Source organism: Dermacentor variabilis, chromosome 7, assembly GCF_050947875.1.
Source record: "Dermacentor variabilis isolate Ectoservices chromosome 7, ASM5094787v1, whole genome shotgun sequence".
NCBI classification, from domain to species: Eukaryota; Metazoa; Arthropoda; class Arachnida; order Ixodida; family Ixodidae; genus Dermacentor; species Dermacentor variabilis.
The window spans coordinates 20,915,803-20,930,336 of NC_134574.1; the positions used below are offsets into that span (position 1 = coordinate 20,915,803).

Below are 14,534 nucleotides of genomic sequence, written 5' to 3' on the forward strand. Positions count from 1 at the left end.
ATTTGAAGGCTCGCGAACGCACCTACGCTTATTTATCGACTAGCGGAAGCCTTGTGCAGAAATCATCCCAACAAGGCATGCGTGGTTGTCCTGTGTTATCACTGCCGTTATCTTGCTGCAGGATAATTTGGAAAAACATATTGGGCTACTGATACTGGGCTACCGGTTAAGACACCGGCTCTCGTCAGCATTTTGTCCTGTCGACTGAACTAACTGCCATCCTACCGTACTCGAACGGTACAAGTACTCGACAGCTTCGCATATTGAATTTTCAAATTAAACAGTACTCGATTAGCGACGACGACTCGATCCTTATCCGAAACTTGGGATAGCGATACCCGCCTTGTCGAGTAGGACAATGAAGATCATCGTAAAAACGCACAACTGTTTAGCGCCAAAACTGCCGAAGAAAGACAATGCGGGCTATATTGCGGAAAGTTCGAAGCAATGACCGTGGTCTTATATTTAATCATTCAGTTGCATTTCATTACATTGGTGCAACTTCTATGACCAATATTACACAATAAATATTATGATCAAGGGATCACTACGGCTACAGCTACTACCCACCGAGGAGAAAGTCATGCAGGTTCATTGTGTCTATTATTAACGCGATCGCGTTAAGGGCTCCCTGTCGCAGAAAATCCGGTGCCGGCGTCCCGCACCCAGCGTCGTGCGTCTGGCGTCCAGCGCCGACTGTCCTTCCCGCAAGAGTCGTCTCGAAGCAGGCATGCCCAACCACTATTTTATGACCAAAGTTGCTCATACCTTGTCTTTTACTCTTCACAAAGTTATACCGCCGAACATTGAGAATGACAGCCCATAAACAAACGTCATATGAAACGAAAACCGACAGCACATACCTTTTATGTTATATCTTCTAAGACTGAAATATTAAAGGTGCGAAACTGTAACAGGAGATCAGACCATGCAAGAGGCGGCGTTTCTACCAGAAAACTCACCTTCGTGAGTAGCGTTCGCCGCCAGCGTTTCCCGGTAAACATTATGGTTACATAAGCTGCAGTTGCCGGAAGCGTGAAAAGCAGCCAGGGATCTTTCAATGCTATCGGGTGCTCCACTCTTAAGGGCGAAGCTTAAGCTTCCTCCAAATTTTTCCTATAGCGGCTAACTTTCGTATTTCAGTAACTACGGAAATGAGCGGCGCCGCAATATATGAGCAATACCCGCACCGAATGTTGAGATTTGGCCTGCATATACATCACAGTACCAAGGTACATTTAGCTTGCCTTTGTAAAGGAGCTCTGTGCGACGAAGTGATTTAAAAGGCGTTAGTGTGTTTTGTAAATATGTCACACATATTTATTTACGAAATAGGTATCTGAACTTGAAATTGGCAAAGTTCCTTGGTTTTCCATAAATAAAGCAGCGCTGCTATTGCGAATATATTGCATGATATGAAGGCTTCTGTGATGCTGAGCTTTCTCTATTGAAGAATTCGAGAAAGCGAAATGCCGCACAAAGGCATCTTTGTGTATGTCACGTAGCGGTGACGCTCAAGGACATAGTAGCTAACCTGTCAATGACGAAACTACCTGTTTATTGCTTGAACCTGTGCCCATAAAAGCAAGTTACACTCACAGCACAACGATAGCGGCAAAAACAGTCGTCGGTCTTGAAAAATTTGACCTGGGGGCAAGCGTCGCCTTTGACACGCGAGTTATCGAAGGTTCCAGAATAATCGCTGCTTTCCATATGTCTTCCAGAAAGTACCACGCAGCAGTGTTTTGGTGTAGGTCAGCTGGTGATTCATGATTTGGGAAGTTACTGCAAAGAACTCACGAGATGAAGAAATGGACAACACGAAGTGGTACTGACAACTGGGGCCCTATAACGTAAAACTATTCCAACATGTTCCTATTCCAAGCTCCTGACGTCAAGTTTGCGTAACCGCCGACGCAAGCATCGGGCGGTGACCCGCAGTGTTGCCTGAGCAGCGCAATCAAACGCTTCCCTCATTTATAGGAGGTCACTTTTGTTTGCTTTCAAAATGAATAAGATTGCCTTCATGGAGCGGTTTTTCTTATCTGATTGGCTGACAAGAGGCGAGGAGCACACTCAAGTGGAGAGCGTTTTCGATGGGGCCGAGCCAGCGCACTGAAAATAGATAACCGGATGTAGAGAGACGTGCCTGCGTCTGCGGTTGGTGCGCTTTCCCTTGCTTAGCTTGCGGTGGCTTGTCTAAAACCGCGGCGACGTGCAACGAACAATTAAAAATGCTGCTCAAACACATCCTAAGCAAAGAATAGCTGGTAGAGCGATATGCTATACTTTCCGAAAAGGCTCCATAACGTTATACGGCCACGTAAAATGCTTTGATATAGGCAAATAAACCCATGCTCACCGGCAGCAGCAAGTAGGCAGTGCCTGAGAGAACGGCGGGAGACATCTTCGTTTCCTTTCGGAACGGGGCTGTCTCTGGCTATTCAGAAAAAAACCCAGTTTTGTTCGGCATATTAATGCATCTTTAACGCGTACATGCAATGAGTCACAAGCACTGACGTAATGACGCAATGAGTTGTCGCGGTTTTGTGACGTAGAGAGACAGACAGGTGAAGTGGGTGCAGCCTGAAACATTTTGACCAGTAGGAGAGGGTTAATGGCGAAAAGGGGTCGAATCAGAAATAATAATTTTTCTTTCGTTCGGTAGAATCCTGCATCATCAGTATGTCAGGCCATGACAGATTGGGAGCTATTGCGGTTTTCCTGGCGTCGCATTACTGGCAGCTGAAGTCGGGTGGCCCAAAGAACTTTTCGACCAAGCGCTGAGGGCTGATTGCAGTATTGGAATGGAAAGTTGGGAATAGCTTTATGTTGCAGCGCCGCTGATGATTTAATGAAATGAACGCCGAGATTCATAGATCAGACACGCCTGTGCACCCAAAAACCTACAGAAAGTAATAAAACCCAAACACCCCTACAACAGTCGTCTTTCCCTTACTTTCCACCTTTCCTGTCTTCTTCTAATTTCTTTATTACTTCCGAGCTTCATGGCAGCAAGGGTTAACCATGTGTGCTGCAATCAACCTTGGTTGTACATATTTGGTTATAGCGGAAACGTACAGTTGGCGTCCGCAGGACTTGTTTATTTAGAAGACCTGTGGCGTCCCCTTGTTGGGCTCCATGGTGGGCGGCTGCCGTTACTGCCGAAAACTGAACATTCCTTATGGATTATTCCTTTCCAAAACTCCCTGATCGCCCTCAGAAGCGAGGGCGCACCGAAGAAGTATTCAAAATTTTTGGCCGACATACTGAAAACTTTCCCCGCTATCAAGTGATTCATTCTGAGAAACCAGGAAAGACAACGAGAATGATCTCGCCTTTCCTCGTATCCAAATCTCTAATTCAAACTATTGGCCCAGGCTATAACGCATGTAGACTAGCAAGTGGCGACCTCCTCTTAGAACTGCATGACAAAAACTAGTAGCAAAAACTAAGTAACCTAGTGTCTATTTGGGACACCCCTGTTTCAGTGACCCCACACCGCACCATGAACACCATCCGCGGTGTGATCTCTGAGGACGACTTGATGAACCTGACCGAGGCTAAACTTTTGGAAGAGTGGAAAGATCAAAATATTGTGAACGTAAAAAGAATTAAAATCAGGCGCGACGGCAAAGAAATCGATACCAAACACCTTATTCTCACATTTGGCTCCAGTGTACTTCCAGAAACGACAGAAGCAGGTTACATTAAGATCCGAGTAAGGCAGTACATCCCTAACCCTCTCCGTTGCTTCAAATGCCAAAGGTTCCGCCACAGTTCACAGAACTGTGGAGGCCGGCTGACATGTGCCAAGGGCAGTAACAATGAACATTCCTCTGAAACGTACATGAACACTCCCCATTGTGTAAACTGTGATGGTGAGGATGTCGCATACTCGCGGTCCTGCCCGTCTTGGAAAAGAGAAAAAGAAATAGTGACAATCAGTCAAAGAAAACATTTCTTTCAAGGAGGCACGTAGGCGGGTGTCATACCTGTCTAAGAGCAGCTTTGCCGATGTGGCGCGTCATGGGGAAGCGTCACAACGGCCTCCGGCGGCTGTCCGACCCACAAGCATTGAGTCGGCAGTTACGCCATCTGCCCCCGCGGCAGATGCAGCTGGCGCTGCTACGCCAACTCAGCAGCATCGGCAACACAGCATCGACTCCTAAAGTGGGTGCAGCCGAGGCTGCCCCAACCTCCCCGGCCCCTTCCAGCGCTGGCAACAGCCGGCGTAGCCAAATCCCTCAGGGAGCCGCATCGACCTCCGGGCTGGTGGGTGCAGGGGTCTTGTCTTGCCCTCCAAGGCGGGACTCTCTCTAGTAACTTCTCGCTCGCAAGAGCACGTGTCCGGAGCCTCACTAAGGCAATGGACACTACACCTGTCCTCAAGGCGCACCAAACGCCTAAGGAGCGGCGAGGCTCCCTCGAACGCTTCAGAAAGGGCAAAACCCCGATTACAGGGCCTCGAAAGAGCTCTGTAATCTAATCTCTGAAATCTCTGTAATTAATACTTCTGTTTCTGTACACACAGCACCTATTTACTACCAACAGGCATGCACAGATAATTCAATAGAACGTCAGAGGTCTCCATAGAAACATTGATTATGTGCCAGAACTCATCCACAAACACAACCAAAAAGTGCTGTGTTTACAGGAAACACACTTAAAATCTAAACACACAAACTTTCGGAGAAATTATGTTACGTTTCACTATGACTGCGCGGATGCTGTCGCATGATCTGGCGGTGTAGTCATTATTGCCGACAGAAGTGTAGCGTGTCAGCATTTAAAGCTCCAAACGGCCCTTGAGGCCGTGGCCGTTCAAGCCGTACATTTAAGTAAACTCATTACAATCTGCTCTCTGTATATACCACCACATTATCACTTTCACAGACGCGACTTAGAATCATTAATAGATGAACTCCCGGACCCCTATTTGATTCTTGGTGATTTTAATGCACACAGTACTTTGTGGGGCGATTCACGCTGTGATGCGCGAGGTCGCGTCATTGAACAGGTGCTTTTTTCCTCTGGAACATGTCTCTTGAATACGAAGGAGCCCACATATTTTCACCTGGCCAACGAGGCATACTCTGCCATAAATCTCAGCATTTTATCACCGATGCCTTTAACCTATTTTAAATGGAATGTGCTTAACAACCCGTATGGGAATGACCACTTCCGAATCATCTTAAGTAGGCCGAAGCAAGGTCAACTTCCCCCCGCAGGCCCCTCGGCGGTTGACTGAGCCGATTGGGGAACGGTACCGAACTCTTACACACATGACTTGGACTGAGATGTCTGGTGTAACTATAGATGATGCTGTTGCATGTCTTACAGCTTTTATACTTTATGCTGCCTGTAAATGTATTACTCAAGCGAGTGGCATGGTTTCCAAGCGGCGTGTTCCCTGGTGGAACGATGCATGTAGGCAAGCACGGAGGAAGCAGAACAAAGCGTGGGCGAAGCTTCGCGATTCTCCAGCACCAGAAAACCTAGAAAACTTTAAACATGTCAAATATCAGGCAAGGAGAACGCGCCGACAAGCAAGGCGAGAAAGTTGGGCGAAGTTTATATCAAGCATCAACTCCTATACAGATGAGAGAAAAGTCTGGAATAGAGTGAAGAAAGTTAATGGGCAACAAACGCATTCCCTGTCTTTAGTAAATTGCCACGGAGAAAGCCTGGAAGGTCAAGCCAACTTCCTTGGTGCACATTTTTAACACATATCCAGCTCCTCGCACTACTCCGACACCTTCCTAAAATACAAAGCAAAAACAGAGAATCAAAAGTTAGAAAGAAAATGTGCAAAAAGTTCGGCGTACAACGAACCATTCTGCATAGCACAACAGCAGGCAGCACTTAACTGTCGTAACACATCCGCCCCAGGTTCACACCGCGTAATATACGAGATGTTAAAACAACTACCATCCGAAACACAGAAAACCCTCTTCTTTCTTTACAACGTTATATGGTTTTTCGGCGAGATCCCCTCTGCTTGGAAGGAGGCTATTATAATTCCAATTCTGAAGCACGGTAAGGATCCTTCCTCTGTATCAAGTTACAGACCCATAGCACTAACAAGTTGCCTCTGCAAAGTATTAAAAAAAATGATTAACTGTCGCCTACTAAACTTCCTCGAGTCAAACAATTTGCTCGACCCATACCAGTGCGGGTTTCGGGAGGGTCGATCTGCCAGAGACCATCTTATACGCATCGAGGCACGTATCCGTGAAGCTTTTGTCCATAATCAGTTTTTCTTATCTGTATTCCTTGATATGGAGAAGGCTTATGATACTACGTGGCAGTTCGGGATATTGAGAGACCTGTCACACTTAGGTATACGTGGTAACATGTTCAATGTTATCGAAAGTTATCTGGCTAATCGCACATTCCGTGCTCGAGTGGGCAATGTTCTGCCACGGAAATTTGTACAGGAGACTGGAGTGCCGCCGGGCTGGGTGCTCAGCTGCACGCTCTTTATAGTAAAAATGAATTCTCTTCCTCTACACATACCACATAACATCTTTTATTCAACATACATTGACGATGTGCAGATTGTGCAGATAGGATTTCAACGAAGTTCTCTCGCTATCTCTGAGCGACAGGTCCAGCTTGGTCTTAACAAGGTCTTCAAATTGGCTGATGAGAGCGGGTTTAGACTGAACCCACAAAAAAAGCACCTCTGTCATTTTCTCTAGAAAAAGAGGCCAGCACCCTGATCCTGAAATTGTGTTGCATGATGAGCGTCTGACTGTAAACAGGGAACATAAATTTTTAGGCATAATTTTAGACGCGAAATAAACCTTTATACAGCACATAAAGTATCTTAAAAACAAATGTATGAAAACAATGAATATCTTAAAGGTTCTCTCGCGCACAACCTGGGGCAGTGATAGAAAATGTCTCACGAACTTGTACAAAAGCCTCATACGCACACGATTAGACTATGGAGCCATAGTTTACCAGTCGGCTACTCCAACTGCTCTAAATATGCGAGACCCTGTCCACCACTTAGGAATTCGCCTGTCCACAGGCGCCTTTAAAACAAGCCCAGCGGAAAGCCTGTACGTTGAATCGTATGAATGGTCACTTCATCTGCAGAGAATATATTCGTCTTTCATGTATTTTCTTAGAGTGAACGGAAACAGTCAGCATCCCACGTATTATACCATAAACGATTTGTCAAGTTGTCAACTTTTCCGCAGCCAGCCCACAGTGGCACAGCCTTTCTCCATGCGTGTTAGAGATATGGCTGACGAAAGAAGGGTTCCACTGCTTGAATACCACCTTATGTCCCCTGCTATACGGCCCCCGCCGTGGCAGTGGCCACCAATAGACTGATACAGCCTTCGTAGCTGTTACAAAGCACGCGGCTGTCGCGCATATGCTAATGTATTTCCTCGAATTACAGCACAAATACTCCTCTCCTGAATTCTTTAAAGACGCATCGAAGTGTAAATCTGGCGTATCTTACGCAGCGGTTGGTCCATCCTTTTCGGATGCCGGTGTTCTGCACCCTAACACAAGTATTTTGACAGCAAAGGCCTACGCGATATTGGCTGCCGTTAAACACATTAAATAATTTATTATCCCAAAGGCAGCTTTATACACAGACCCCTTGAGCGTCGTAAATGCTTTGGAAACTGCCAGGAAATATCAAAACCTGGTAATTCTATCTCTTTACTCAGCATTATGCACAACCTATGAGTCCAAGCAGCATGTCGTCGTATGCTGGGTGCCGGGGCACCGAGAGATAGAGGGAAACGTGTTGGCTGACCAGCTAGCCACATCCGTCCACGCGAACGCTTCCAACACTTCCACGACTGTCCCTGTAATGGACCTCAAGCCCTCAATAAGAATAAAGCTAAGGGCTTTCTGGCAGCGCTTGTGGGACAAACAAACAGAAAATAAACTACATCTTATCAAGCCGTATCTTGGCAACTGGCCGCCGGTATCAAAGAACCGTCATACAGAAGTTGCACTTTGCAGACTCAGGATAGGACACACATACAGCACACACGCATACGTCTTGTCCGGTGGCGATCCACCCATGTGTGATAAAAGTGGTGAGCCACTTACCGTGCTTCACATCCTGCTGCAATGCACTGAATTAGACGCTAATAGGAAAAAGCATTTTCCATTACCACACCGGCAACAAATTCCACTTTATCATCTAATGATCATAGGTATAGAACCGCTCTTTAAATATCAATCCTTGTTCGAATTTTTAAAACATGTACACAGTTTTCATGTTATATCACCAGGAAATCCGTAGCACGGCCTCTTAACTAAGGTCTCTGCTGCGGTAACTGCATTAAGAGAAACCACCTGCCTCCCAGCCTTTGGGCTCAAAGGCCTCCCGGACGCATAGGTGCTATTTCCATATTCTTGCATTTTAGCTCCATGATCACTTACCATGCGTACTATATCCATAGACAACTACATGCATCACTATCAACTACGCATCACTATAGATTTGCGTTGTTTCCCACTTAAATTGGACGTCTGATTTCGCGATATAGATTAAGTGCTCCATGATGCGCAAAATGTTCTTGACGAAGCGCCTGTAATAGGCACACAAGCCGAAAAATCTGCGCACTTCCTTCTTGTTGGTGGGTTGTGGAAATTTAGAAATGGCAGATGTCTTCTGCGGATCAGGGTAGACTCCAGATTGGCTGATGACGTGGCCGAAGAACAGAAGCTCCATTAAGCGAAGGGGCACTGATGGTTCAATAAAACTTGGTGCTGGGCTAGTTGGTAGTGCATTCTTTAAAAGAGATGGTAGCGCTAAAAGGGACGAACACACGGTGAAAAGACAACACGTCACTGAGGCGTCGTGTCGTCTTTTCACCGTGTGTTCGTCCCTTTTAGCGCTACCATCAGTTTTAAAGAGGGCACTTATGCGTCTTCAGATTGATCCCTGATGACTAGATAGCCTCTAGTATTGTTCCAAGCTGGATAAGGTGATCGTTCAAATTGCTCCCGAAGACGACAACTTCACCCAAGAAGACCAGACAGGTCTGCCACTTTACCCCTGCTAACATCGTATTCATCACGCGTTGGAACATTGTAGATGCCGGGCACAGTCCAAATGGCATGACCTTGAACTCGTACAGGCCATCCTGCGTGACGAAGGCGCTCTTCTCGCGATGCCTCTGGTCGATTTCTATTTGCTAGTAGCCAGTCTTGAGCTCTATCGACGAGAGTACTAGCCTTGCAGAGCTGATCCAATGGATTGTCTATGCGTCGTAGCAAGTATATATCCTTCGTGATCCTATTCATCCGACAATAATCCACAGGGCTGCGTCCTTTTTCTTTATCACGAGCACAAAACACAGCCACGGGCTTTTGGACGCAGAAGGAGGTGGTCCCGCCGCATTTCATCGAATTGTTGCCATATAGCTTCATGTTCTTGCGTCGAAACTCTGTAAAAGCTTTGGTGCAGTAGTCGATCGCATGCTTCGGCTATTGTGCGATGTCTTGCAACTGGTACTTGTCGAATACACTATGACATCGAAAAGCAGTATTTCTATCGTCGGAGCACAGTTCTTAAGCTCTTGCTGCTTATTCACAGAAAGACTTGGAGTCCCATGTCGAAAACTCGTTGCCTAACTTTGACCGCCGAGGTAAATTCGACAGAATCGGAGAGCATATCCGCATTGCTGGTTTCCACAATGTCCTCGATGAATGCAATCGTCGTGCCCTTGTTGACGTGCTCGAACTTCTTGTTGATATTTGTCAGAAACACTTTCGCTTTTCCGCCGTTAAGTCGAGCGAGCCCTCTTCAGGCGCAAATTTCACGGTCGAGCAGGAGACTTTGGTCACCCTCGATGACGCCTTGTACGTCAGTGGGTGTTTCGGTGCCGACAGAAATGACAATGCTGGAGCGAGGTGGAATGCTGACGTGATTTTAAAGTACTCTCAAGGCACGATGACTGGAAGTCCTCTCCGGCAGTACTGCTTTGACTGTGAAAGACAGCGTTATCGACTTAGACTATAGGTCAATGACTGCACCGTTTTCATTCAGAAACACCATGCCGTGACATACGTCGCGTGAGCACTCTTTAAGGGTAACGAAGGTCGTAGTGCAAGTGCGGTCATGCGATGTTACTCTTGCTCGGCAGGTTTAATTCCGCATTATAAGTTGTCCTTCAGTCGTCCGCATATGAGGGCCGTCCCATGCAATCTTCACTTGCTTCAGCTTGGCGGCGAGTGGTCCAGTGATGGCGGAATAGTGGGATCATGTGTCTACAAAACATGCGACGATGGTGTGGCTGTTGAGAAGCACGGCAAGGTCAATGGTTCTTCGTCTTGCAATGCAATTGGGTTGTGGCGTCGCATGACGGCTTTGTCGTGTTGTTCTGTAGCTGTTACATCTCGTCGTCATGTCATATTTTGTCGACGTATCGTTGGCTTCAAGTCTTCATTGGAATGGCCGCCTGTCCATCCTACGTCGTCGGGATATATCTTGAAGCGTCGTCGTCGTTGGCGGAGGATCTTCGTTGTCAAGATATATGACAGCCCCACCCACCTCCATAGGTTGCTGCTTTTGGGATGTTCCAGTGTACGGTCGGCGCGCCGGCGACAGGTGGCGTCCTAGTGACGGCGAACGCAAAGAACCTCGAGGTCTCCACTGTGTTGTGGAAATGTAGAAGGCAATATCATGAGGTCGTTCACCAAGCTTTGGACGCGGTGCATTGAAGGCAATGCGTCGCAGTACCAAGTCGCGGTATGCGCACCGGCGGTAGGCGTGGTCCGCTTCTCTGCAGCGGTAGCAAAGCGGGCGGTGGTCTGGAGCGCGCCATATATCTGTCTTCCTTCGGTAGCTGCGCTTGATACCGGAGGGCAAGGTGGCTGCTGCGGCAGCGAAAGACGGAACTGCGGCGTTACCCGGCCCTGGCGCGGGTGTGGAAGGGAAGCGTGAGAGCGTGCTGAATAGGCATACGTCATCGATTCAGGCTGATGCCGCCGTGATTCGGGAACTCCAAGAGACCGCTGAATCTCCTCTCGGACGACGTCAGCTATGGATTCTACTTGAGGCTGCCTTGAAAGGAACGTCCTACCCATTTCTTTGCCAACAACGGTTGTAATGGTGCCTCGGAGCTCATCGGAGCCTAGTGCTTGAATTTTGCTCTTCGGCGAAAGCACTGGGTGGTTTTATTGATTGGTGCGCATTTCCAGGGTCTTCTCAGTCGTCGTCACCCCTTAACCACTCAGCTAAGGTGTTCGGGAGGTTGCGGATCAGTCCGGCACAAAGTCTTTGCTTTATGCCCCGTATCAGATAGCGCGCTTTTTATCTTCGGATATTTCTGCGTCGGCGTGTCGGAAAAGACGGGTCATCTGTTCCGTGAACATGGCGAAGTTTTCATCGGGCAGTTGCCTTCGCGTTTCCTGCAGAGCATGCGCTAGGTCTTTGCAGACAACGCTCGTGAAGGTCCGTAGGAAGGCTCAGCGTAATAGGTGCCATGTTGTTGAGGTGGTTTCTCGATTCTTTAACCACGTCCTTAAGGCGTCTTCCAGCATGGCGTAGCTTGTCGTCGCTGTTCCAGTTGATACGTGTACTGACCCTTTCATATATTTGCAGGCAGTTTTCCGGTTCTTCAAATAATTATCCGCGGAAGGTCGGTGGCTCTCTCGGCGGTTGCAGCCAGATGGGCAACGTTGAGACTGCCATCGTGGTTGCTGACTTTGCCAAAATTTATCCGGTCGCCTATAAGAAGCCGATCAATGAGTTAGCGGTAACAGGGAAAATAGAGGAATTCCAGATCAAGCTACAGAACAGGTATTCGGCTTTAATTCAGGAAGAGGACCTTAGTGGATGAAGCAATGAACTACAATCTTGTGGGCATCATTAAGGAGTGTGCAATGGAAGTCGGTGGTAACTCCGTCAGGCAGGATACCAGTAAACTATCGCAGGAGACGAAAGATCTGATCAAGAAACGCCAATGTATGAAAGCCTCTAACCCTACAGCTAGAATAGAACTGGCAGAACTTTCGAAGTTAATCAACGAGCGTAAGACAGCTGACATAAGGAATTATAATAAGGACAGAATTGAACATGCTCTCAGGAATGGAGGAAGCCTAAAAGCAGTGAAGAAGAAACTAGGAATTGGCAAGAATCAGATGTATGCGTTAAGAGACAAAGCCGGCAATATCATTAATAATATGGATAAGATAGTTCAAGTGGCTGAGGAGTTCTATAGAGATTTATACAGTACCAGTCACACCCACGACGATAATGGAAGAGAAAATAGCCTAGAGGAATTCGAAATCCCACAGGTAACGCCGGAAGAAGTAAAGAAAGCCTTGGAAGATATGCAAAGGGGGAAGGCAGCTGGGGAGGATCAGGTAACAGCCGATTTGTTGAAGGATGGTAGTCAGATTATTCTAGAGAAACTGGCCACCCTGTATACGCAATGCCTCATGACCTCGAGCATTCCGGAATCTTGGAAGAACGCTAACATAATCCTAATTCATAAGAAAGGGGACGCCAAAGACTTGAAAAATTATAGATCGATCAGCTGACTGTCAGTTGCCTACAAACTATTTACTAAGGTAATAGCAAATAGAATCAGGAACACCTTAGACTTCTGTCAACCAAAGGACCAGGCAGGATTCCGTAAAGGCTACTCAGCAATAGACCATATCACACGATCACTCAGGTGATAGAGAAATGTGCGGAATATAACCAACCCTTATATATAGCTTTCGTTGATTACAAGAAAGCGTTTGATTCAGTCGAAACCTCAGCAGTCATGGAGTCATTACGGAATCAGGATGTAGACGAGCCATATGCAAAAATACTTAAAGATATCTATAGCGGCTCCACAGCCACCGTAGTCCTCCATAAAAAAAGCAACAAAATCCCAATAAAGAAAGGCGTCAGGCAGGGAGATACGATCTCTCCAATGTTACTCACAGCGTGTTTACAGGAGGTATTCAGAGACCTGGATTGGGAAGAAATGGGGATAAAAGTTAATGGTTAATGAAAAGTTAATGGCTAATCGATAAAAGTTAACGCTGATGATATTGCCTTGCTTAGTAACTCAAGAGACCAATTGCAATGTATGCTCAGTGACCTGGAGAAGCAAAGCAGACGAGTGGGTCTAAAAATAAATTTGCAGGAAACTAAAGTAATGTTTAACAGTCTCGGAAGAGAACAGCAATTTACAATAGGTAGCGAGGCACTGGAAGTGGTAAGGGAATGCATCTACTTAGGGCAGGTAGTGACGGCGGATCCGGATCATGAGACGGAAATGATCAGAAGAATAGAAATGGGCTGGGGTGCGTTTGGCAGGCATTCTCAGATCATAAACAGTAGGTTGCCGTTATCCCACAAAAGAAAAGTGTATAATAGCTGTGTCTTACCAGTACTCACCTACGGGGCAGAAACCTGGAGGCTTACGAAAAGGGTTCTACTCAAATTGAGGACGGCGCAACGAGCTATGGAAAGAAGAATGATAGGTGTAACGTTAAAGGAATAAGAAAAGAGCAGATTGGGTGAGGGAACAAACGCGAGTTAATGACATCTTAGTTGAAATCAAGAAAAAGAAATGGGCATGGGCAGGACATGTAATGAGGAGGGAAGATAACCGATGTTCATTAAGGGTTACGGACTGGATCCCAAGGGAAGGGAAGCGTAGCAGGGGGCGGCAGAAAGTTAGGTGGGCGGATGAGATTAAGAAGTTTGCAGGCATGGCATGGCCACAATTAGTACATGACCGGGGTTGTTGGAGAAGTATGGGAGAGGCCTTTGCCCTGCAGTGGGCGTAACCGGGCTGATTATGATGATGATGATGATGATCATGTGGTTTCCAGCGCACGTCGCCACCCCCCCCCCCCCGATGAGGCCCCCCTCCCTAACTTGAACCAGGTAGCACACCGCTCTGCTCGAGAACTTACCCGCCGCGCAGAATCGGAGAGCGTTTCTTCCAGTTCGGAACTCCTGGTTCAAAACACGGGAGAACGCTTGGTCAGGTACAATGATATTATTACGATATCATCGAGCGATGCTCAAAGGACGAACAGCCGCGAGAACGACGACGAAGTGGGTCTGTGCCCTGGGCGCGAGTGAATGTCGGCCTGGTGCTCTGGCTCCAGTCCAATGTAATAGCCTGTAAATAGCCTCAATCGTCCGGGTCTTTCTACACGTAACATTGTGGTGGAGGTGAGCGATACCCGTCCTCGCCACGCAACTCCGGAGTGGTCGGTACATCGAGCTTGTCACCATGCCTCCCGGTGACGAGCCCGCCTCTGCAACGGCTTCGGCTGGTCCGACTGCTTCAATCGTCACGGTTGCCCAACATCGCGACCCTGGTGTGTTCTCCGGCCTGGAGGGACAGGACGTTGACGAATGGATCAAGCCATATGAACATGCCAGCGCTAATAACAGGTGGGACCCAACCATTATGCTCGCCAATGTCATCTTTTATCTTGGCGGCACCCCACGCGTCTGGTACCAGACACATGACGACGAGATAAGCAGTTGGGACACTTTCAAAGAAAAGGTACAGGAACTGTTCGGCGAC

General features: G+C 47.3%; 1 protein-coding gene across 1 annotated transcript in view; it reads left to right on the plus strand.

Annotated features, from left to right (window-relative positions):
- Positions 1–14,534, plus strand: part of LOC142587364 (uncharacterized) — a 199,680-nt gene that overhangs the window by 70,653 nt on the left and 114,493 nt on the right. The window lies entirely within an intron of this gene.